The sequence below is a fragment of the Theropithecus gelada genome, chromosome 15 (assembly GCF_003255815.1).
Source record: "Theropithecus gelada isolate Dixy chromosome 15, Tgel_1.0, whole genome shotgun sequence".
Lineage (NCBI taxonomy): Eukaryota > Metazoa > Chordata > Mammalia > Primates > Cercopithecidae > Theropithecus > Theropithecus gelada.
Window position 1 is genome coordinate 45,276,239 of NC_037683.1, and position 25,966 is coordinate 45,302,204.

General features: G+C 48.6%; 1 protein-coding gene across 9 annotated transcripts in view; it reads left to right on the top strand.

Moving 5' to 3' along the window:
* PAX5 (paired box 5) overlaps positions 1-25,966 on the top strand; it is a 201,462-nt gene that overhangs the window by 125,841 nt on the left and 49,655 nt on the right. The gene's annotated exons all lie outside the window — the stretch shown is intronic.

Below are 25,966 nucleotides of genomic sequence, written 5' to 3' on the forward strand. Positions count from 1 at the left end.
AATAATAAGCATTTGTTATGTACTTTGGTTCATTTAATCTTTTACTCTTTAAAACATAGGCACTATTTTGGTCCCAAGTAACAGTTAAAGAAACCTCGTGAGTTCACACAGCTAGTAAGTGGTGGTATGGTTTTCTCCTAACTCCTCTATGGTCCTGCCTCCCTTCGTAGCAAGCCCCTCAAGCAGAGCTCTTTCCCGCTCACCGGTAGCACAGAGAGGCCGGTGTCCACTGGGGTCTGGGAAGCTGGTCAAACGTGCAGTCCTGTGTACGGATGCTGGATCAGACTGCCTGGCTTTGAATCCCAGCTCTGCCACTTATGAATTGGTGACCTCGGTTTCTCAACATGTGTGGGCGTGTATGTGCGCGCACCTCAGTCTCCTCATCTATAAAATGGGGATAGAACTCGCTATGTAGATGAAGTGAGTGGATAACTTGCAAAGTGCTAAAAGCCCTGCCTGGGCTTTGAAAATCTGGAGCTGGGGAAAACAACCTGAGTCAGAGAGTCAGACTTAGGGGTCCCCTTCAGAGGGGCTGGTGGGAGAGCTTGGGCCGGGGTCGGGGGGGGGGGGGATCTGTCCAGCGTGTAGCAGGTCTGACGGCTGCCCGTCTTGGATGTTCCATTGACCTCCTGCAGTTTCCAGTTGCTGCTCTAACAAACTACCCCAATCCCAGGGGCTAAAACAATACAAATGTATTATTGTAAAGTTCTGGAGGTCAGAAGTCCTAAAATCAAAGAGTGGTGGGCTGCATTCCTTCTGGACGCCCTGGGGTAAAATTCCTTTCCTTGCCTTTTCTAGCTTCTAGAGGACACATGAATTCCTTGGCTCATGGCCCCTTCCTCCATCTTCGAAGCCAGCAGAGTAGCATCTTCTCTCCTCCTTGGCCTCTGATTCTGCGGTCACATCTTCTCTCTGTGCCTCTGACCCCCTTGCCCCCGTTTCTAAGGACCCTTGTGGTTCCATTGGGCCCACATGGATGAGCCAGATGCTCTCCACAGTGCACAGACCTTAATTTAATCACATCTGCAAAATCCCTTTTGCCATGTAAGGTCACATAGTCACAGGTTCTGGGAATTAGGATGTAGACATCCTGGGCAGGGGGGAGGATATTCTTCTGTCTACCACGTCTCCAGGGCCAAATATAAAAGCCTCCTTGAGCACCCTGCGACCCATAGTTCCCCAGATGACCCATCATCTGTGAGGGACTGGGCAGCTCTTTTGCTCCATTTCTGCCTGTTCTTTCTCCACTCTCTCCGTGAGCATTGGCTGATTCTCACTCTGTCTCCTCCATCTGCCCCAATGCCGAGACAAGCTGTGCCCTCCCCAGGTGCCCAGAGTCGAGAGACTGGAGTATTGGTGCTGGATAAACCCTAGAGATCACCAAGCACAACTCTGTCATTGAACAGATGGGGATGCTGAGCACTGAGAACTCAAGTTCTCCCAAAGTCAGATGCCTCTGGAACCCATACCCCTTGACTCCTATTCTAGTGCTCTCTCCTCCATTTTGAACTCAGCCTTTGTCCTTGCAGAATGGGACTTTTTTTTCCCTCTCCTATTCTCCTTTCTCAGCCTGGTTGATCCACTGCCCTCTATCTGCCTATCTATGAAGCTGCCCAGTGGAACCCTTTATCCAGGCCCGTCTTTTTGCTATCTTTCAACTCAGCCATGCTGAGTCCCTGACTCCCAGCCTTTGGTCTTGCTGGTTCCTGTACTTTGGATGCTTCTGTCATTTGCCCAGGGGTGGCAGCAGTTTCCTGCGAAAGGGAGAGGGGGGTCTGACTTGGAGTCAGGATCACAGATCTTCATCCCAGCTCTGCCATAACTCCTGGTAACTTTGAGAATTCCCTTCCCCTCTGTGAACCTCAGTTTTCCCATCTGCCCAGTGGGAATTATAAATCCTGGCTCATTCTTACCTTGCAGGACTACGGTGAAGCTCACATGAAAGAAAATGTGTGGTAATGGCCCAGAAGCTGTAAGGGGCTGGGTCCTCTCTCGTGAGCTCACGGACAGCCAGCCACCTTGACTGTGCCGGGGTCCTGCCTGCCCGGCAGGAAGGTAAAGATGAGCTGGTCCAGGGCTTTGCCTGTAAAAGGATCTCACAACACTGCTGAGGGATGTAAGAATCAGGAGGCCTGACAGTCCCTGCCCATGTGCCTTCAGTGCATGTCTCCCTGGAGCAGTCCCCAAGTGCTGCCTCCTCCAGGAAGTCCTCCGCAATTACCCTACAGTCAGAAGTCATATTGCCCTTGATCAGCCCACCATTATGCCTGTTAGCCCATTGTGCCTTGATTTGTAATTCTTTGTGTCCAGCCTAAATTTCTCCTTAGTCTACAAGATTCTGAATTGTCTCTGCCTTCTCCAGCACAGCCTAGTGTGGAACTTGGAATACAGTAGGTACTCAGGAAGTATTTATTGAATGAATGGATGGATGAATGGATGATGGATGAATTAATAAACCAGTGCGCTGCCTGTTATGATTGGTCATTACTAATTGCCCTGCACTCCACCCTTCTAGGTCATTGTCAAGGTTATTGACATGATTCAGACACTTACATACACATCTTTGATTAGCATAAAGGCACATTTGAATTCAAGATATTATCATAATTATTATTTCTTCCCAACTGCATTAGCTTCTACCAGTCTGCTGCCTTTTTTTTTTTTTTCTTGGCCATGTTCACAGCTCAGGAAAAAAAATCTCTCTCTAATATATCTCTATTAGCTTTTATTTTCATTATCTGTGAGGCCATAGAACTTCTACTCCCACCCTGAGATCATCTATAAATGTTTGGTAAGGCTGTTTCTGGCATGAATGCTTGGGGGCACCTGCTGCCTGTCTGGATGAACCTGTCCAGAAAAGTGTTTGCCTTTTCAGACCCATTGGTTCCTTTTGTATGCCTCTGTGAACCCAGGTTCAGGATGGGGTCACATGCCCATCTTAAGGATAGTGTGGCCAAGCAGCCTATTGAGGGGGTTGTAGGATAGGGGTTTAGGGGGCTCTTCCCCCAGAGCTGGTTTCAATCCTGAACAGCCAGAAAGGCAGGCCCAAGCTAGACTCCCACGAGCCAAGAGTCACCAGCAGGAGTCATAGCTGATGCTCCCATCCACTCCCTCTGCACTATGCATTGTTCTAAGCACTTGACTTATTAATAGCTTGTCTAATCTGCATTAACAACCCTTTGTGGGAGTCACTCTTCTCATCTTCATTTTACTGGTGCAATAACTGAGGCACAGAGACACATAGAAACTTGCTCAAGGTCACACAGCTTGTAAGTGGTGTAGCCAGGTTTCAAATGCAGGCAGTTGGACTCCAGAGACCACGCACTTGACCCCTGAGCCACACTGTTCTCATAAAGCCTGGTGAGTCATGGCAGCCTGGAAGGGTGCCAAAGAAAGTCTGAGTTGGACAGACCCCTATCTGAAGAACAGAACTGATAGGTGGATCTTAGGCCATGTGTGGGGGCCGGGACTGATGGGGCTTCTTGGGTGATATCTGGTTGAAGGGCAGTGGGTTGACTCAACCCTGAAAAGTTGGCATCCCCTTGGGTTAGCCTCCTGCTCAGACAGACCTGATGCAGCCTGACCAGGCCTCAGCAGGCCCTGGGTGAAGGTTTGGTGGGTGAATGGGCAGACACAGCAGGTACGATTGTTCTTTCTTGGGAAACATGCTGTGTATTCTCGCATGTTCCTGCCTGGGCCAGGCCACCTGGACACGTCCGAGCAGCCTCAGGGCTCTCAGCCCCTGCAGTGCAGCCTCCCAGCCCCCAGGCTGTGTGTTGTCCATTGTGGGGAGCCCTGTGCTTCAAGGAACTCCCCACCTAGACCAAAGCTTTCTTCTGTTCTTTTGCTTTCCAGCAAAAAATAAAAGCATAAGAAAGATAACTGTCACTACTTAAAAACAAATATTTTAGAGATGGGGTCTCACTATGTTGCCCAGGCTGGTCTCAAATTCCTGGGCTCAAGTGATGCTCCCACCTCAGCCTCCTGGGTAGCTAGGACCACAGATGTGAGCCACCCTGCCCAGCCAACTGCTTTTCTTAAATAAACTTTCTTCCTCCTTCCCTGGTCTGGGAGAGAGAAGGCCAAGTGCCAGGGTAAGGGTCATGCCATTTAGGTCTGGTTCTCTTCAGGAACAAGTTGTGAAGTCCCCAGTTCTTCACACCCGCACCCCACAGGGTTCCTACTTTCTTATCCTCTATTGCCTGGCCTGCCTGAGAGGAGGAAAGATGCCAAGTCCTGGTGGTGAGGGGTGGGAAACCTCAGGCCAGGCCCTGGGGCAGGCCAGCAGGTGTGATCCAGGTATGATCCAGGTGGCTGGATTTGGGGGAAGGGGAGGGGCGGGGCCAGAGGCTGCACTTAGGGCTCTGGGCAGCGACTCTTTTCTAGCTGGACAGGCAGCCTTATGGGGTCTTTCACAACCAGTAATATCAGCCCTGGATGTTGTCGTTGCTCAAAAGGTGTTGCCCGAAAGAGAACTATGGTTGGCACAAATAGCCATCTGTGCCAACGTGGGTGGGGGTGGATTTCTAACAGATACCTGTGGCTTCATTATTTTAAAATCCTTCTTGTGCTAATAAGGCCGATGGAGTAAAAGGCCCTGGTGGAACCCAGCTTAAGGCTCTGCATCCCCCCGATACTCTCTACCTGGGTCCCGCAGCCCCATTTTGGCTCCTCTCCACCTGGGCCCACAGGGCCTCTAAGGGCTGGGTCCATCAATGGCCTCGTTTCTCTGTGGCCTGAGCACACTTCCAGCAGGGACAGGCTCTGCCCACGGCACCCTCCTGGATGAATCCCTTCTTTGACCTTTGTAATTATTCCTGTTCAATCTTCCTTCGTGTTTTCTTCCTCCTCCCTTTTTGAGGTGCTCAACTCCTGCACTCTCTCCAGTGTATTAAGGATGTGAGTGAAATTGATGACTGGGATGTCTCAGGTCTTTATGATGATGAATGACTTTCACTGCCAAAGCTTTTATTGTCTGTGATTTGGGAAGAAGGGGGAACTGATATATCAAGGCTGCCTGTCACACCATTTAATACAGTTATAAATCCTGACGTCACTAACTGGTGGTCAGGAGCTGGAGAATTCCACCAGCCACCGCTTTGCCGAGCCTTTATGGATTTTCTCCTTTCTCTGGCCTTTCGTTGCTTGACTATCACAATTGTGTTTTGGGAGGGGGGATGGGGACAGCTAGATAGTGAATTTAAAAATCGCAGGGACACCCTGGTCTCGGGAGGAGATGGGAGCCCTCCCTCACCCTTACTCTGAAAGAGGGAGCAGATGGAAGGCCTTTGATTCCACTGTGAGCAAGGAAATTGTTTGGTGAGACAAACCCCTCAAAGTATGCTAATGCGTTCTTGCATGTGCACCACTCTCTACAGTTTACCAAGTGATTTTACATCAGTTATTTTTGAGACCCTCCTACCATCTTGGGAGGGCAGCAGGGAAAGACTTGACCCTCATTTTACAAAAGAGGAAATTGCCGGGCGCGGTGGCTCACGCCTGTAATCCCAGCACTTTGGGAGGCCGAGGCGGGCGGATCACGAGGTCAAGAGATCGAGACCACAGTGAAACCCCGTCTCTACTAAAAATACAAAAAATTAGCCGGGCGCGGGGGCGGGCGCCTGTAGTCCCAGCTGCTCGCGAGGCTGAGGCAGGAGAATGGCGTGAACCCGGGAGGCGGAGCTTGCAGTAAGCCGAGATTGCGCCACTGCACTCCAGCCTGAGCGACAGAGCAAGACTCTGTCTCAAAAAAAAAAAAAAAAAAAAAGAGGAAACTGAGGCTCAGCAAGGTGATGTGCCTTGGCCAGGGTTATGCCACCTGGGCTGATGAGAGAAGCTCCCTGGGTTGAAGCAACGGAGCATCACCATTAGGCGTTCAGGGTGTGGGGTCAGACAGCCCTGGGCTCCAGTGTCAGACCCCCCCTACCTTTTAGTAGTTGACCCTGGGAAGGCCACTTACGTTTTCTGATACTCCATTTCCTCACCTGGAAGTGAGACGAACACTCTCCTCATTGGGTTGTTCTGAGGGTCAAATGAAATCATGCACATGGGTTTCTAAGCTAGGTTCGTGGCTCATCAAAAGTGCTCAGTAAATGTTTTTAAAAGGTGAAACGATAAGGAGAGGCATGTGACAGATGTCACAGGCGCACAACAGGGGCCACTTCCCAAGGCTGGGTGGGAAGGCTTCCTGAGGGAGGTGACATCTGAGCACATGGAAGTGAGCAGGAATTAGCCAGGCTGGGGAAACAGGCCAGGAAGAGCATTCCAGGCAGAAGGAACAGCATGATAAAGGGTGAGTGAGGAAAGCAGCTGGAGATGAGGGAGGGGTCAGGTCCCCGAGACTGCCAAAGACATGGGGGCAGACCCTGCAGGTGCTGTGAGGGAACTGGAATCCCCAAGGGAATCTCTGTGGGGTCCTGACAGAGGGTGGACGTAAGAATGAGACTCGCTGGAAGACATGACCTGCTCCAGGTGGCTATAAAAGCCCAGGAGAGAACGGATGAGGACCTGGACCCAGGCTGTGGAAAGGGGGATGGAGGAAACGTTTTGAGGGGCGGAACTGGTAATAGTCACTTCTAGGGAACAGGTGGGAGGCCATCAACAATGGCTCCCCTTGTTGGAGTTTGGGGGACCTGGGAGATAATGGAGATAATGGAGCCAGTGGGTGAGATGAAGACCATGGAAGAGCTGGTTTGAATATTTGACCTTGGGATACCCCAGGGACGCTCAGGTGGAATGTCCGGAGGGCAGTGGGGGCGGGGTCAGGGCTGGAGGCATGGACACAGGTGGTGGAAGGATGTGATCACTCATTAGAGAGCTTTAGACAAGGATGATTGGGAGGAGCAGAGCTGGAGAGGGACTCTGGGAAACCAGGGTGGCTGAGGAGGACGACGCCATGGAGGAGGACGCCATGGAGAAACCCGGAGCAGGGGAGTGAATGGTGATTGACACGCCCACCACAGGTGTGCTCCATCTTGGAGGCTGTGGCAGTCACAGGACTTCATTGTAAACAACAGAATTCTCTCTGGCTGGTTAAGTGGAAAAGGGATTTTCTAAGGATGTTAGGACGCTCAGGGTCTCCATGAGGGCCACAGAACCAGGCTTGGAGGCTTGCCTGGCCCATGCTACATGACTACACTGTGGAGCAACCATGCCGTGGCCCGTGGACGCAGACCCTTTGGCTCACACAACCTTCGCTGGACACCGGATGTCACCACTAGGACCTTGGCCTCAGCAGATGGACTCCATGTGGTGCCTGCTTCTTTTTGTCGCCAGCTTCTGAATTAAAGACTCACACACATGTCTACTTGGGGGACCCAGAAATATGCCTGCGCCCTTGCTGCAAGGGAGTCTGGGAAATCACATCTCTGACTTCAGCCTCAAGAAGCCTGAACTCTTAAAGTGGAAAATGCCCCAAACAAAAGAAGGATGTTCGGTGATGTCAGGAAGCCAAAAATGTTTGAAGATTTAGAGAGTGAGCAGAGAGATCCAAGGTAACAAGGCTGGAAAGAATCCATTGGCTTTGGTAGTTAGGAGGGCCTCGTTCTTCCAGCCAGTTATCTCCCACAGCCCATCGTTTCCACAGGATTTGAGGCAGCATTAAATGAAAGCCCAAGGGCATCTGTACATGGGCCAGAAACCACCTGAAAAAAGGAGGAGATGGTTGCACTGGATTTGGGATGGGGCTTGCAGCAGTTGAGCCCTGAAGCTCCAAGAAAGCCCTAATGAGGAGAGGACGAGCTGGACCTAATGAGCTGGACCAGGAGGCCATGGGGTGGGGGCTGTCCTTCAGGACTTCAGTGAGTTGCAGTGGATGCCTGGACTAGGGAAACAGTAAGGGAGAAGAATGAAGCAAGGACCTGGTGGCCCAGCCCCAACCCTATAGTCCTGGGGGTTGGCTGGCAGGCATTTCCCTTTGGCTAGCCCTTGGGTAGCTTCTGGCCTTTGGCTGGTGGCTTTTCTCAGTGGAGAGGATGGAAACTAACACCGACTGGGCTCAAAGAAAAAGCCTCCTGTCCTTATGGGCACAAAATCCCTAGCACTGAGTGCAGGCTGGACTCAGAGGAGTAGCCTGGTAGATGTTTTCTGAGTGAAAGAAAGAATGAGCCTAGGCATTTGTTTAGCTTCAGCTCTGTGCTAAACATGGTGATGGGCACCACAGGGAAACAGAGGTGAGCAGGACATAGTCCCTGCACCAGAAGGGTTAGGTCTAGTGTCTTCTACTAGACAGCTGTCCCAGCAGTCTGACACGTGCTGGGCTGTGGAGCTGTGTGCAGCGTGGCTCTGAGAGCACTGAAGAGGGAGCATGGGACGGTGGGGGACAGGACCAGGGCATTTGGGGGATCTTTCACAGGAGATGACATTGGTAGCGTTTGCCCAGCGCCCGCCAGGAGACTGTGGCAACATTTGCTAAGGCATGGAGGCCAGTTGGGGGAGAGCAAGCCATTTAGGGCTGTGGTACTGCTGGGGGTGCTGGAACCTATACCACCCTAGTAGAGATGCTTGGGAAAAGGCAGGAGGAGAGGGCATGAGGGATCTGGACTTGATCCAGAGGGGATGGGGAGCTGAGGAGTGCAGGGTCCCATGGATCAGAGGTGGCTGGAGCCAGGCAGTGGTTCAGTTGGGCTGCAGTGGCGATGGGTGTCTGCAGTGCGGCTGGAGTTGGCTGTGGATGACACCCCCACACCCTGCCCCAGGAGTGTTAGTGGGAGAGGCTGGGCCAGTGGGTGCCTGGATGTTCGGGTCAGGCCTTCTTGCCCAGGGGCGCCCCCACAGCCTGCTGGTTGCCCTCATTATGCCCCTCATGTGGCGAGGAGAGCCGGGAGCTGCAATCAAGATGCCGGGTGCCTCCTGCTGGTGTGCGGAGAGCAGGCAAACCACATGAGATCCCATCTCGCGCATAATGTGCATCCGAGGACAAAATTAGATTGAGAAGTAAATGGAGCCGAAAATTTCCGAAGCATTTCCCGTCAAGAAGCTGTTTGATTGCATGTTTTAATTCTCCTAGTCCTCCTGCCCAGTGAGCTTCAATTTGGTGGGGGTGGCTGGGGCAGAAGGAGCCTGTGATGGGAGGGGTTGCTGGGGTCCTGGGGCCCGGAGGCCAGAGGGAAGAAGAGAGACCCTTTACACATGTGAATGCAGACCCCACGCGCCTCCTTCTCCAGGTGATGTGGCTCAGACCTCAGACAACCCTGTGAAGACAGCGCCACTAGCCCCAATTTGTAGACAAGAAAACTGAGGAGCAGAAATTAACCTGCCTGAGGCCACAAAAATAATATGCAGTTGGCTGGGCTGGCAAGCACTGGCCTGTGGAACTTTAAAACTAAAGCTCATACTAAGTTGGATTGCATGTTTGAATGTTTCTATTTTCTTTCTTTTCTTTTGTTTTAACCAGAGAAGACTGCCTTATTCCTCTTTCTCATTCTCTTTCCTTTCCTCTCTCCATCCTCCATTTCCAAACCCAGGAACAAATCATGGGAGGCAGCGCAACGGGCATTGTTCCTATTTTCAGGTTTGTAAAGTGAGACTCATTGAGGCACAGGCATTTGCTGGTAGCACAGAAGGAGAAAGTTAGTGTCAAATTCTGTAAGTCGGATTTCTGTGTGTGTTCCCCTGACTGGCAGGCTCAAGGACGGCTCAGCTCCATCTCCTGGGCTCCAGAGACACAGCTGACTCTGGCCAAGTCTGCAGAGCCCAAGAAGATGCTGGCATTCTTAGATCTACTCACAAAAGAAAGTGTTGTAATTCTCTTCATCAGGGACATGAGCACCCTGGACTACTGGAAGAAAATTGAGAATCAGTTTCTGGAGCTTGAGAGGTGTTCTGTGAAGACAGAGGGAAGGGCAGGAAAGCAACAGAGAAAACCTGGGAAAGGAAACCTGGATCGGGATCCATGCTGGGTCCAGGACCCAGATCTGGCTGTGCACAGCCCTCTGGGCAAGACCCTGCCCTTGCGGGAGTTTCTTCTCACCTGCCAAATAGGCAATTAGTGATTTTTTTTTTTTAACAACTGTTAAGGTTTTGTGTTTTTCTTGCTTTTGTGTGTGTGTGTGTGTGTGTGTGTGTGTGTGTGTGTGTGTGAAGAAACCTTTATTCAGATGAATCTTCCTGGGAAGCTAGTTAGAAGTGAGGTTCACTGGTTGAAAGAGTGGGAGCTCCAGAGGTCCCTGAGGTCCCCCTGGAGGCTCAGGGGAATAGATCTACCCCTCCCCCAAACTGGTTGACCTTTAGCATCCTTCGAGCTCCGGTGCTCCCTGATTGCACAGCAGTTTTCGAGTCAGCGTGAAGGCAGCTCACAGTTGCATGCCCTCTGCTCAGTCCAGCTCTCAGTTCCTACCTCTGGGCCCACAGCCCTCACACCTTACCCACAGCTGCTGCCTGGGCCCGAGGAAGCTTAGACTGAGTCCAGGCACATCTGCCCCTCGAGGCTCACAGGAGGCAGCGGTCAGAGGCCCACTGCACTGCCTACCCTGCCCCAACTCAGCCCGAATCTCCTTCTAGGCCCTGAAGGCACCCTACTCACTGAGGCCCTGTTTCAGTGCCTCCTCCTCCAGAAGGTCTGCAGTCTGACTGCAGGAACCGATTCTCAGATCTGCTCTTTGCTACATGTGAGAGCTTGAGCAGGACCCTTCGCCTCTTGGAGCCTAAGTTTCCCCATCTATGGACAAATTGAACCCAGGCCTGATTGGCTCTTGTACCTGTCCCCACGTGGAGTTCCCTATTTAGCGGCATCCCTACCCCTGCACAGTACAAAGCACTTTCACTTCCGTGATCCATTCTGGGCTCTGATTGCCCACAAGGAAGTCAGGGCAGGGGCGATCAGTCATGTTTTACGAAGGGGAAACCGAGACCCAGAACCAGCAGTGGTTTGCAAGCAAGAGCCTGAGCTAGGCTGGTGGCAAGCAAAAGCAGCCGGTGATTCTGTGAGATAGTTCAGCCCTGGCACCTGATCTGCTTCTCAGGGAAGGGAGGGCTGGAGAGGGATGGGCTGGCACTTCGGTAGCCTGCAGCGCCAGCCCAGCAGCACAATTTAATGCATGTTCTCAGCAGCACATTAATTTGCTGTGCACCCTGGGAGGTGCCTCTGTGGGATGGGCTTGGTTTTCCTTGGCAAGCAGTGCACCTTCTCAGCCTGCCTGTCTCGTATGGGCCTCCTTGCTGCTTGGTTTGAGGAAACAATTGGAGGTGTAGGAGCTGGTGTTGCAAAATATCAGCGTTGTCTGGTTAGACTTTCTTGGTTCCAAGCCTGGCACTGTGACATTGACTATCCTGTTGCCCCCTGGACCAGCCACAGCAATGGTTGAGGATTCATGATGGGCTTCAGTCCCTTTACAAGAAATCAGAAGCCTATCAGAGGCTTGGATACTTACCTATTGACTTTTTCTTAAAATAATATGAGCTGTCAGCCAGACCTGGACAAAGGGCAGAGAAGCCAATAACTGTGGATTCCTCCTGTCTCTGCAGCATTAGCTGATCTCCCTGGTGGGTGGCCTGGGGTTGGGCATCAGGTGCACAGGTGAGGACATTTAGAGAGGAGAGGGGACCTGCCTGAGGGCACAGTGAGGAAGTGTGGGGCTTTCTGATTCCTAGTCCAGGGCTGGCTGTGCCTCCATGGGCTTTGCACTGGGTCCCGCAGCCCTGATCTTATCCCTTGGCTTCAAAAGTCCAGTAGTCCCTCCCACCATGCCTGACTTCATTGCAAACACATCCTAGATTCAAGCTCCAGGAAGGACTTTTTGCCCAGTGGAACTTGGTGGCTAAGAGCACAGACTGCTAGGGTTTCTAATCCTAGGAACCCCCAACCTGTCTCATTTTCTGCCGGTGCAACCATGGGCAAGTTACTCCCCTTCTCTCAGCCTCTGTTGCCTCCTCTGTACATTGGTGGCAGTAACAGGCATTGGAGGTAACAACTGACATTTGGGAGGACTTACATGGGCCTGGTGGCTGCCTAAGTGCTTTACATGCATTGAATCCTTTTAAACAGTCTAAGGAGGTATTATTATCTCCATTTTATAAATGAGAACACTGAGGTGTAATCTTGCCCAAGGTTATAGAACAACTAGTAATTTTAATCCAAAGAATCTGCTCCAGACCTTTTGCCCTTCATTGCTAGGCTGAGCCTCTTAACAATGACAATAATAATAGTGATCATTTCTACCTCATAGGACTGTTCTGATGACTAAATGAGGTGATACAAGTAGGGCATTTAGGAGTTTCTGGCACATAGAAAGAGCACAGTGCTGGCCGCCATTCTTCATGTATCGCATTCAGCGGATTTGGCGGCACACACAGGCGTGGGGGTGAACCGCTCCAGAGGCCTCCGCGTTTGTGCACAGGCCTGCTTCCCTCTGTGTCTCTCGTCTCCTGCATTTTGACCCCATGTTTTATTCGGACCCCGGAGCTGGCAGAGGCTCAGCAGAAATGAAGGTGTGTGGTAAGGAGGTGCAGCGAGTGTGAGTGGGCCATGGGCACCACCCTATGTGTGTTCCCAGAGCTGTCTCACTCACTCGGCCCTTGCCACCACTCCATCAGAGAAGGGCTGTTGGGGTTCCCCTTCCTCCTCCCTTAGACAGATGAGGAAAGGAAGGCGGGGTCACCTGCCCAAGGTCACACAGCTGGTAAGTGGCAGAGCTGGGATTTGAGCCCTCAGAGCCCATGCTCTTACCTGTGTGTGTAAGCAGTGGGGAGCCATCGAGGATTTCTGACAGCAGCTCGATGTGAACAGAGCTGCACTTTCAAAGCCCGACCTGGCTTTGCTCTCGGGATGGACTGAGGGTGGCTGTGGAGCAAAGGAGGCACGGTTAACAATGGTGGCCTTATTGAGTGTTCACTCTGTGCTGGGCGCTGTGCTAGGGGCCTTACCTATATTTATTAATTTAATCCATGCGACAGCACTGTGAGGAAGATAGGATTGTCCTCATTTTATAAATGCAAACCTGACACACAGAGAGGCAAAATGATTTGCTGGAGATCACATGGCCAGTGAGTGTGGAGCCAGGATCTGAGTGGAGACCACCAGCCCTGTGACTTTTGTCCCATCGCACACTGCCTACCATCACACACGGCCCCCTTTACAAAGATTTAACGTCCCCAAATCCAGAAGGCCATTCTGGGAAACTATCCTTTCTGTGCATTCATGTATTTATTCTATTTTTTCATTTAGCAATCATCTTGTTTACATAAAATCTATCTCCCAGGAAGGGAGATTTTCCCAACCATTAGATTTGACAGGTATGTTCTGAATTAGCTGCTCCTACCCAGGGTGGGCAAGAGGTGCTGGGCAAACATGTGATGGGAATACTGCCAGCTCCGGGCAGGAGAATGTGGGGTGACCGCCAAGTTTCGGGCCAGCCCCGGGACTCTGATTCTGAAGCATGAGGCATCTTTGGATTTGTCTTCCATGTTCACCAGCCAGTTTGGAGATGGCTTGATATAGGCATGTACCAAATCCAGGAGTAGGGGCATGGCAGGTCTCGATCAGCAACTAACCTCCTGGAGGTCTTTCTGTTGCTGTGCACTGTGCAAGGGCTCTCCAGGGAGCCACTCTGCACACAGATGGACAGTTGGGCTTTCTCCACATGCTAATTATGATTACATGGGTTTGTCAAACACTGGTTTGTCCTATCAGTTTCTTGGATAAGAGGTGCATACTATCATGTTGAAGTGACATACTGTCACCTTCCTCTGATGACAAAGGTTCATCTTTGGGAACCAGCATTACTGAACCTCCCCTGATACAATAGCAAAGGCCCTGCACGTCTGTAAGCGGGTGGCTCATCCTTCTGCCAAGTACCCCAGACTATTGCGGCTTGGGCTTCTTATGTCTGATTATATTGTTGTCCTGTCTCTGTCCTTGCTGCCCACGTGCCACCTGTCACTTTTCCTAATGTTGGTTTCCTGGCCCTAGAAGTCTCTCTCCTAATTTTGCTGGGGACTGGGAAGCGAAGCCACTGAGCTCGTTGGAACTATGTGCAAATGAAAGTGGGCAAAAAGCCTGTCCCTAAGTCCCTCCCAGCCTCCCAGAGTTGGTGCCAGGAAGGACTTAGGGACAGGCTTTGTGCCCACTTTTGGCTACTCATAGATGGATTGCAAGGGCTGGGGTTGTTGATGGTGCATTTCAGATGGGTAGGGCAGGCCACCACGGAGGGCTGGATGCCGGCCTGGGAGAGGCCTGGTGGGACCATGAGCTCTGAATATGTGACTTGGAAAAGGTGCTGCTGGCATCATGATGCTGTCCTTGAAAGCAAGAAGTTCCTGCCATGACACCCTGGCCTGAGAGCGGCTGCAGTGGGGGCAGGGGCAACTGTGCTTCACACATCTTGGTTCATTATTATCTCTTCTTCCAGACTGCTAGAGTGTGAGTGAGCCCCTTGTGCACAGACTGTGTCTAGTTTTAAGAAAACGTTAATTTTAAATCGAAAAGTTAATTTGGAATAAAAAGTAATACACGCATGTGGTTAAACATTCAAGTCATACAGAAAAATAGAAAATGAAAAATAAATCTCCCACTCCCAACCTAAGCCTTCCCATCTGTAATTTCCTCTCCCCAAAGTTAACAGTGTCTTCTGTATATTTTCAGTAACATTTTAATTCCTCGATCCACCTCCAGATTTTATCCTCTTTTTACTAGCACAGATGGAATTATACTGTACAGTGTTCTTCCACACTCGCCTATTCACTTAGTAGTGTACCTTGGAGAGCGCTCCACAATTTCCACAATCAAATCTACCTCACTGTTTCTCAAAACTGTGTAATAAATACTCCACCACAGGCAAGTATCATAATTTATTTATCCCAGCAATAAGGATTGCTGCCTTCCTTCCTTCCCACGAAATATCTTCGTGTATTTTTCTGTGTGTTTCCATAGGTGAAGTCCTAGAAGCTGACTGGTCACAGGAGAGGGTGCATTTTGTATTTTGTGATTCACCTATTGAAATAATCGTGTGTGTGAAGCAGGAGTGACTGGCTCTGAAGTCAGCCTCAGCCTGCATCCCCCTCACCTCTTACAAGCCGAGCCGAGCGGAGCCGGGATTGTAAAGCTTGATGATATCTCCTGGAGTGGCTGTGGTACTTAAATGAGATAATATATACAAAGTGCTTAGAACAGTGCTTGGCGCTAAGAGCTGTATAAAGGATAGTTGCTACTGTTGCGGTTGTTTTGGTTACTGTTATCATCTTTGCATCCTCTAGAGCACTCAGGATGCTGTCTAGAACTTAGTGTCAGATAATGCATGAATGAGTGAATGAATGAATAAAGTCATGAGCTAGCCCACTTTGCCCTGGGAATTCTCGCGCCATAAATACCGCCTTCCTGCTGTCTCTGGAGCAGTGCCCGTCCTGGCAGGGAGGCCCAGAGCCATCAGTGTGGTAGAGCTGCTTTGCTGCTTTCCTAATTAGAACCCTGACTTTGTCATTTCATTAAGTTGGATCAACAGTTGCTGGTTCCAGGGGGCTTGTGTCATACATGTGCATGGAAATATAGACTGAGTCCCAGGGTCTGTTCTGACATGTCAGGCAGATGAAACTCAAACACACTCCCAAAATTGAAACACAGTGTTGGAGTCTGATAGTTCCAGAGATTCCAGGGAGATGGACAAGGTCAGTTCAGAGGAAGGAATGAGGAGGGTTAGCAAAGTAAACAGTTCCCTGGTTAGTGGATTCTCAGATTGTCTTCCTGGCTCTACAAATCCAGATTAGATCTTTAGCCAGGGCAGTTAGAGGGAGGTCAGTCAGAATTAGTTAAAAGTGGGGATTACTTAATTTTGGGAAAAGAAATTTAGGGTTATTATTTCTAAGTCAATAACACCACCCAAACTAATGGCTAATAAGCCTGTCGTTAGGAGCCTGCCAGATCCGCTTAATGACTGGATACAGCTCATCTGCAATTAGCACATCCATTGTCTGTAGGCAGAGGTAGGCTGTTACATCACCATTCCCAGTGCCCCTCCCCTCCGGGTGAAATATTCCCCCTCCGCATCTACCGTCAGCAGCACACCCTCCACTCATGGCAGGTCTGGACAAAGGGAGACTCCAGAGCAGCCCTGTTCAAACTGTCACACATTTCAAACATCAGCTGGAATGAACGGGCCTGGCGGCGTATGCACTACGTGTACACACGCACCGACATGTGTGTAGCAGGATGAATCCCCGCCCCAAGTCCTGGGTATCGAGCTGTTTCTCCCCCTCTCCCTAAGGTGGCACTTGTTCACTGTCATCTGCTTTGGAGTTTGTTGAAAATCTTCAGCTCATGTCATTGTCTCTGGCATTGTTCACCTTTTCCTACAACAGGTGTCAAAATATACTTCAGAAAAAGTTAAAAGCATAACTCTTGTACAAATATAAAGTGAAAAATATGTAAAATGAAGTCTTTTTGTTTTTTGGATATGAAGTCTCGCTCTGTCGCCCAGGCTGGAGTGCAGTGGTGTGATCTCGGCTCACTGCAACCTCCACCTGCCGGGTTCAAGCAATTCTCCTGCCTTAGCCTCCTGACTAGCTGGGACTACAGGCATGCACCATCATGCCCAGCTAATTTTTGTATTTTTAGTAGAGACGGGGTTTTGCCATGTTGGACAGGCTGGTCTCAAACTCCTGACCTCGGGTGATCCTCCTGCCTTGGCCTCCCAAAGTTCTGGGATTACAAGTGTGAGCCACTGCGCCTGGCCTAAAATGAAGATTTTGCTTTATTTGCCGACTGACCACTCCCATCTCCTTCTGTAAGTTCCTTATGCTTAGCCTCCTTTCACTCAGGTTTAATTCAGGGGTTCCAGGGAGTCTGATGCTGTGGGCGAGAGTGTGGAGGCCACGGCGAGCAGGCACTGCCATATCCTTCTCTGTAGGAATTGACACCCACCTTCTTTTCCATCAACATGGAGGTGAAATGATACTGCCGACTTATGGAATGTTGCCGTGGAAAAAACCCTCAGAGGCCATCTGTTCCCACTGCTTGAGTATTCAGATAACTAAGGCCCAGAAACCAAGGCTCAGAGAGGGGGTGAAGTTTACCTGAGGTCACACAGCAATCCATGTTACCTGGAGTGTGCAGGCTTCCTGGACCTTAAGAGTGTCCAGAAGATAGAGTTGCCAGTTAGCAAAGGGCTCTGCCTTTCCCAGCCAGTTCCACCGTGTTCACTTCTAGTTTGGGCCTTGTGTGCTAAGATCTCCCTCCTCCGGGCAGGACCTCTTGCCCCAGGGCTGTCAAGGCTGGCAGACCCTCTCGGGCCATCAAGCCATTGCCAGGATCCTGCCCCCACCTCCCATCTTGTTCACAATAATTAATGGCTGCTCGATGGCTTGCTTCCTTCTTTCTCTCACTCTCACACACAGTCAGGTAGATAGAGGGGGAGTTTGGTTGGTGCCCTATGGTTTTCAAAGTGAAGGGTTTTCACACTGTCAGGGTAATGAATTCTGCAAGGGTTTGAAGCGAAGGACTGGGAGGATTTCTGTGTCATGTGTCTGGGAGTGACAACCCCCAGTGGTTAATTACTGCCACACGATGAGAACCGAGCTGGTAGCAAAATGAGATAAGTTCATTATGAGCTAAATTTGAAGTTAATTGGATTCACATTCCCCCCCATTAGTGTACATAGAGAGCGCCTACCTAGAAATGGGCTCTATGTAAAAGAAAAAGTTGCATCTAAGCAAAAACTGATAAATCAGGCCTGGTTATTTTGTGGAGTTTGTAATGAAGGACTTTCTGAGATGTTGATGCGACGGGAAGCATAGTTCCTTCAGAAGAGCAGAACCAACGTCACATGATTAATTTAATCTCGGCAAACATTTTCTGAGCATCTACTGTGTGCCAGGCCAGTGCAAGGGAAAGAGGGATGAGAGCAGTTCTTGATCTCCGGGGACTTGCAGTCTAGAAGCAGGAGAAGGATGGGTGCCCAATGCTGGGGGAATGTGAAGGCATCTGGTGCCAGAACGCCTCTGTTTGGATAAGGCTCCATTTCTGACCAGCCTTGGGAACTTGGGCAGGTGCCTAATCTCGCTGTGGTTTAGTTTCCACATCTGTAAAATGGGGATAACAATAGGGCTCACCTTAGAGAGTTTTTGAGGATGAAATGAATCAATATCTATGAAGCGCAGTGAATAGCGTTTAGAACACTGCCTGATGTAGAGCCTTGTCTGGCGTACAGTAAATTCTACAAAAATATTAGCCATTATTATTGTTATTATCAGCTGTGCAACCTTGGGTACATCAACTACTTGGGAGCCTTCATTTCCCCGTTTGTAAAATGGGGGTTATAACCACAACCTTATGGGGTTGTTGTATTGAATGAGGTAAGACATGGAAGTGCCTGGCCAGGGCCTGGCTTGTGGGAACCTCCAAGGAGGCTGGAGCTCTGTGGGTTGACCAGTCACCAAGGTGGCCCAGGTTCGGGTTAAGGGGTCATAGACCTCACTTCTCCCTGAGAAGGGTAACAAAGAATTTGCAGACATATTTTAATCCTATTACAGAGAATACCGTTGTTACATTCCCAATAAATACCCATCTTTTTCCAATTATCAAAGAAAGCCCAAGGCTCAGATCATTGTATTACCTGCCAGAGGTCACATAGCCTGTAAGTGGTGGAGCTGAGATTTGAAGACAGGACTGTGTGACTCAAACTTCACCCCTCCCTGCCAGGCTCAGGGGCCTAGATTTGGCTCTGGAGGCAACGGGGCAGCCTGTGTGAAAGGGAGAGCAGATGTGGGTGGCTTCATGCCCCCTCAAGCCTGCCGCCTGCAGAACTGGCTGGAGGTCTCCTCCCTGGGGTCAGGTCTGCCCTCTGGAGGCCAGAGGTCACTAGTGTCAGCCATAGCTTGCCTCTGCCCAGCCCGCCCTCTCCCCAGATGCAGCCTGAGACTTTATACCTTCCCTTTATTTCTTTGCCTATTTCTTTGCCTATTTCTTTGCCAGCCCCAGCGCTAGGCAATCACTAATCTACTTTTTGTCGGTAGATTTGCCTATCTTGGACATTTGTATGGATATATTCATACAATACATAGTCTTTTGTGGCTGGCTTCTTTCACGTAGCATAGTCATTTCAAGTTCATTATGAATGTTACTACTGTAGTATGTATTGGTATTTCACTCTGTTTTATTGCCAAATATTCCATTGTATGGACATACTACATTTTCTTTATGCATTCATCAATTGATGGATATTTGAGCTGTTTCCACTTTTTGGCTATCATGAATAATGCTGCCATGAGCATTTGTGTACAAGTTTTCATGTGGACATATGTTCTTATTTCTCTGGGGTATACACCTAGGAGTGGGAATTGCTGGGTCACATGGTAACTCTATGTCTAAGAACTGCCAGACGTTTCCAAAGCGGCTGTACCGTTTTACATTCCTACCAGCAGCGTTTGAGGGTTCCAGTTTTCCCCATCTTTGCCAATGATTGTGACAATATGTCTTTTTGACTGTAACCTTCCCAGTGGGTATGAAGTGGTGTTTCATTGTGGTTTTGATTTGCATTTCCCTGAGAGCTAATGATGTTGAACATCTTTTCATGTGCTTGTTAGCCATTTCATTTATTCTTCTTTAGACAAATGACTATTCAGATGCTTTGCTCATTTTAAAATTGGGTTATTTGTCTTTTTATTATTGAGCTACAAGTGTTCTTTATATATTCTAAATACAAGTCCTTTATCAGACATACGATTTGCAAATATTTTCTCCCATTCTATGGGTCATCTTTTCACTTTCTTGGTAGTATCTTTTGAAGCACAAAAGCTTTTCATTTTGATGAAGTCCAGTGTGTCTACTTTTTTGTTTGTGTCATATCCAATAAGCCATTGCCAAATCCAAGGTCATGAAGATTTATGCCCATCTTTCCTTCTAAGAATTTTGTATTTTTAACTCCTACATTTAGGTCTTTGATTCATTTTTTTTTTTCTTTTTCTTTTCCTTTTTTTTTTTTTTTGAGACGGAGTCTCACTCTGTCGCCCAGGCTGGAGTGCAGTGGCATGATCTCGGCTCACTGCAAGCTCCGCCTCCTGGGTTTATGCCATTCTCCTGGCTCAGCCTCCCCAGCAGCTGGGACTATAGGCGCCCGCCACCAGGCCTGGCTACTTTTTGTATTTTTAGTAGAGATGGGATTTCACCATTTTAGCCAGGATGGTCTCGATCTCCTGACCTCGTGATCCGCCCGCCTCAGCCTCCCAAAGTGCTGGGATTACAGGCATGAGTCACCGCGCCCGGCTTTGATTGTTTTTGAGTTAATTTTTGTAGTGGTATGTGCATCTGGTTTCGAGGCATAATTAGAAAGTCTTTCTGCACCTGCATTAGAGAGGAGTTCACCTGCGTTTTCTTCTAGTACTTGTATAGTTTTATTTTTTTACATTTATTTCTCAGTTTTATTTGTAGCTTATTCTTATACATGGTGGGAAGAATTGATCTATTTTATCTTTTTTTCCCAGATGGCTCTCCAATTGTCCTAACACCATTTATAAAAAGTCCATATTTGCCCCAGTGATTTGAGATTCTACCTTCATCGTATGCTAGATTTCCATATCTAGCATTGAATTATTGAATTCAATGCATTGAATTCTGTGCATTGAATTATTGGGTCCATAATCCCAATATGGATTGGATCTTTTGAGCCTATTGTTTTTTAAATTTTCATTCTATTTCATTGGTTTTTTTCTTCAGGTGCTGGTATCATAATATTAATTATAAAGACTTTGTAGAATGTTTTAGCATCTGGGAGGGCTAGTCCCCTCGAGGGGAAACATTTTTAATAATCCTGCAAGAATAGCATTTAAGTAGAAATCATGAGATCTGAGTTGAAGTCCCTGTTCTACCGCTTACTCTGTGACTTTGGGCCAGTCAAACCTCATCCCTGAGCCTCAGTTTCCTCGGGGGCAGGTTCCTGTTCTTCCCCTTCCTCTCAGGATTGCAAAGAGTGAGTTATTTCAAACCAAATGCGTCTTTTCTGGAGGAGTGGGCTTTGTCTTGAGTTTCGCAGTTCTGCCTGGACTCCCTGCTGATAGTAAGCAAAGCCAAGTCTTGGTTATTCTACCTGGTAAGAGAAGGCCGCGCATGAGTTAGACAAGATGTACTTACGTGCCATTAATAGGAGGAATTATGTTAGGAACGCAAATCGATTCATTTTAGTTAGTTATTTGCAAACTTATTATAGGCCATCAATAACATTCAGTGCCATTGCAAATGATACAAATAATTTCTTCCTTGGTTGAAAAAAAAAATGAAAGAAATGTGTGCTTTGAGGTCACAGCATGTTTAGAAGCATTAAATCTGGTTTCCCATCCCAGTCCAGAGGCTTGAACTAGAGCTAAGAAGGGGCAGTAGTGTCTCCTTAGCTGCCTTGTGTTGACAGGTTGTAAACTCCAACCCTGGCGACATGCCTGAGACATGTTAGGGAAGGGACTGAGAAGGTGAAACTGCCTGTGCCCTCCAAGGTCACAGACTCCTCAGCTTGGTGCCAGGAGAGTTCTGATGGGCCTCAGAGCAGATTTGAGGCTTGAATTCATAAGAGTGGGTTTCCCAACCGGGCACGGGGACCAGCCTCTGGCTCGATTTGGATAGGTATTCTTAGAGGTTCTAGGCAGTGAGCTTTTAAGTAGAGAACAGTGATGACACTTACTAAATCTTGTGTCAATCAGTAATTTCCACCACATTGCTGCTTAGCAAATGCTCCCCAAACTCAGGCTTAACACAGTAATCATTTATTCTTACTGGTGCACTTGGGGTTGGCTGGGGATTGGCTGCACCAGGCTGGGCTGGGTTCCAGTCACAGTTTGGGTCCATCTCTGCTCCACATGTGTCCCCTCCTCCTTGGACCTGCAGGCTAGCCAGGACATATTCTCAGAGTAAGGGAGAAGGGCACCCAGCCACACAAGCACACATCAAGCTTCTGCTTGCCAAGTGCTCCCATCCCATTGGCCAGAGCAAGGCACACGGCTGAACCTAAACATAAGGGTCAGAGGAGGCCACTGTGCTCTAGCAGGAAGAGCTGCAAAGGGTTCCTTTCGGTTTTCATAAAACTGAATGTATTTGGTTTTAAAACCAGTTTAATATATGTCCTTCCTACTTTTTGGTGTTAAATTACTATTTCTTTTTCAAGGTGATGGTGGTGAGGGTGGGATAAAGGATTACCTTCCACACTGTGACGTGTGCTTGTCACACGTCTTCCCTCTGCCTCCTTACCACAGCCTCATGAAGAAGGCATGCTTCTGTGTGGCTGCAGAGATGGCACAGGGCAGGGTGGAGATGGCAGGCTTGCAGGCCAGACTGGCTGGGTTTGAAACCTTGCTTTTTAATCTTCTAGCTGTGTGACTGTGAGCAAGTCACTTAAACTCTCTGTGCCCCAGTTTCCCCCTCAGTAAAATAGGGAACATAGTAGCTCTCTGATAGGGCTGTTGTGAGGAATAAGTGAAGATGTGTGTGCTTAACTCACAGTTCACTCTCTGTAAGTGTTGGCTGTTATCCTTCCCGTTTTATAGATAAGGAAACCGAGGCTCAGAATGATTAAGGGACTCTCTCAAGGTCACACAACTAATAAATGGCAAATCAAGGATCTGAGCCTGGGCAGACTTGACATGCTTTGTCACTGTGCTCTGCTGTCTTCCTTTCTGTGGTGAGCTGCAGCCTCCCTGACTCCTCCCCACACAGTGTCATAAGGTTTGCGCTGGGAATTGTGTAAGCTATGAGGCTTCAGTGGAATAATGCTGCTCAACAGCCCACACCAGTGCCTGGCACACTGGAGCAATTCAGGAGGTTGAGAGGACACAGAAAGCTGTCAGCTTCTCTGCCTTCCTTGCAAGCGACAACCCAGCCCTTTGCTTTCATGACTAGTCCAAGGAGAGTAAGTGCAGCCACAGGCGAAGCCTCTGGTTCTAGCGACTTTGCCTGCATAAAACTGAAGCCATGGACAAGGCAAAAGAGCTCCTCTGTAACGGGAACTCAGAGGCAGAGTGATGTGTAGAGTGTATGTGGCCATGTGCCAGCTCCTCTGAGAGCATACTGCCATCCTGGTGGGCTGGGACAGGGGGACCTAAGAATGGAATGAGCCCCCAGCATGATGGCTGCTCAAGTCCTGCACAAGGCTGGAGTCGACACAGTCCATTACCTGGCTATTTCACCAAATTTTTCCATTGGTTCTAGGAGATAAACCAATTTTCTTATGATTTCCCAAGCCTAAGATTTATCCAGCTAATTATAATCTTGGGTTTCCCCCCACCCCCCAGTGTTTATTCCTCTTACGTCTCTGTCTTATTGTATTGTACTGGCTAAAACTTTCAGAACAATTTTCAGTGATAACATTGATAATAGGTTTCCTTGACATGTTCTTGACATTAACAGGAATTCTCTAAGTATCTCACCAATTAAGTATTTTTTAAGATATTAACTTCAGATTTAGTATCAATATAAGAACAAGGAAGTATACTTCAATTCTTATTTACTAAGAGGTATCATAAGGAATTAATATTGAATTGTAGCCAATGCCTTTTCCACATATTTTATATAATCATATGATTTTCCTCCTTTAATACATTAATATGATGTCCTGAACAATGCTATAATATTGAACCATCCTTGAATACATAGAATGAACCTTTTTTGGTCATGGTATACTATTATTTCTGTAATATTGCCCAATCAGTATGATAGTAGACTTTTTACATGTATATTAACAAATCATGAGACTAGTCTTTAATTTTTTTTGTGCTGACTTTGTTAAGTTTTTAGATCAGGATTATGCTAGCTTGGAAAAATGAATTGGGAAGATTTCCTTAGTTTTTTATATCCTGGAACAGTTTAATAACAGAGGTATGTGTCTCTTGAAGGTTTAAAGAACTTGCCAAAAAGAATAACAAACAAAAACTTTCCCAAGAAGCTAAATGGATGAGGCACTTATTTTTTTTTTTTAAACACTTTCTATTTCTTCCAAGATTATTGGGATGTTGGTATTCTGTGACTCTTCTTGAATCACTTTTAGCAATTCATATTTTCCTAGAAAATTGTACCCTTTGTTGAGATTTCTACATTCATTCATGTGGAGCATGTTTCTTTATGTTTTAAAATATCATCTCTGGTTATAATGTCTCCTCATTCCTTATCTTGATTATCTGTGCTTTTTTTGAATCTTGATAGACTTGTCTATGTTATTGTTCTTTTCAAATAACAATTATTGGCTGATGTATTGTCATCTGCTTTTCTGTTTCCTAATTCATTCTTTTCTTTCCTTTTTTTTTTTTTTTTTTTTTGAGACGGAGTCTCGCTCTGTCGCCCAGGCTGGGGTGCAGTGGCCGGATCTCAGCTCACTGCAAGCTCCGCCTCCCGGGTTTACGCCATTCTCCTGCCTCAGCCTCCTCAGTAGCTGGGACTCCAGGCGCCCACCACCTCGCCCGACTAGTTTTTTTGTATTTTTTTAGTAGAGACGGGGTTTCACCATGTTAGCCAGGATGGTCTCGATCTCCTGACCTCGTGATCCGCCCGTCTCGGCCTCCCAAAGTGCTGGGATTACAGGCTTGAGCCACCGCGCCCGGCCTCTTTCCTTTTTTTGAATGGAATCTCACTCTGTCTCCCAGGCTGAAGTGCAGTGGTGCCATCTCAGCTCACTGCAACCTCCACCACTTAGGTTCAAGCGATTCTCCTGCCTCAGCCTCCCGAGTAGTTGAGATTATAGGCGTGTGCCATCACGCCTGACTAATTTATATATATATATATATATATTAGCAAGGCTGGTCTTGAACTCCTGACCTCAGCCTTTCAAAGCACTGAGATTACAGGCGTGAGCCACAGCCCGCCCCTAATTAATTATTTTCTGTTTTTATTTCGTTGATTCCTTCCTTCTTCTTTCCCTGGGTTCATTTTATTGATTTTTATCTGGCTTCTTGAGTGCTTTGGTGAGGCACTGATCTTCTGAACCTTTGCTCTAGGGATCAAGGTTTTAAAGCATGTGTAACGCAGCAGAAACTGTTGGGGTTCAGAAATGACCCTGAGAGCAACCCACCGTTGAAGAAAGGATCCACTCCCGGGGGCAGGGGGGCTGACTCTCAGCCCCAGCCTTGCCTTAGGTCAGCCGAGTATCCTTGGGCAAGTCACCTGCCCTCTCAGGATCCTCTAATCCATCCCAGGCAGCCAGGTAGGATGTGAGCACTTGCACCAGGCAGCCGCCTTCTGGGATAATATCCCCCATCTTGCAGGAGACAGATTTGGCAGCACCCCCTTATGTGGTCCTGGCCTCTACCCCAACATGCACGCCCATCAAAACTGTGCAATTGAATTTTCCTCTGCATGATGGAGCCAATCAGCAATGGTGACAGTGTCCCAGCTGAGAGACATGTGGACACTCTGGACTCACGGTCAGAAGCACAGCAGCCTGAAAGAGCTGGACACTCACCCATGGGAGTGTGTACACCTTGAGGGCTGAGGCCTTAACCTCCATGTCCCAGCGCTAGAACAGTGTTTGGCACTGGGAGGTGCTTCCTGCGTCTTCGCTGAATGAAGAAACAGCTCTAGGCTGAAGGAGGAAAAATTCAGTACTAGGCCAAATATGGGACTATAGGGTTTGAGGCAGATGTACCCCTTGTTCACTGAGGGGGGCTATTGAGGAGAGGAGGAGGGCGGCATTTGAGTTGGTCTTTGAAAGCAGGTGGTGGCAGGCTGTGTGCAGTTGGAGGAAGGGGGACTTTGTGCAGAGGACATAGCAGAAGCAACAGTGTGGAGATGGAGAGGTCCCAGGCATTCTTGGGGAGTAGAGAGTAGGGAGAGCTGGCTGGAGTCAGGGCGTGCTGTTAACCTGCGTTGCCCAGCCTTCCCAAGCTGGGGGTTCCAATTTCCCAGGAACAGGCCACAGCCCTGACTCCGTTCTTGCTGAGTGGAGCGAGGGTGGCTGGAGATGTGTGTCCATGCGTGTGTGTGTGTGTGTGTGTGTGTGTGTTTGTGAGAGCGCGTGTGAGCGACGGGGGAGCTGGGGGCACATTGCCATTCAGTGTCCAAACGTGACAAATG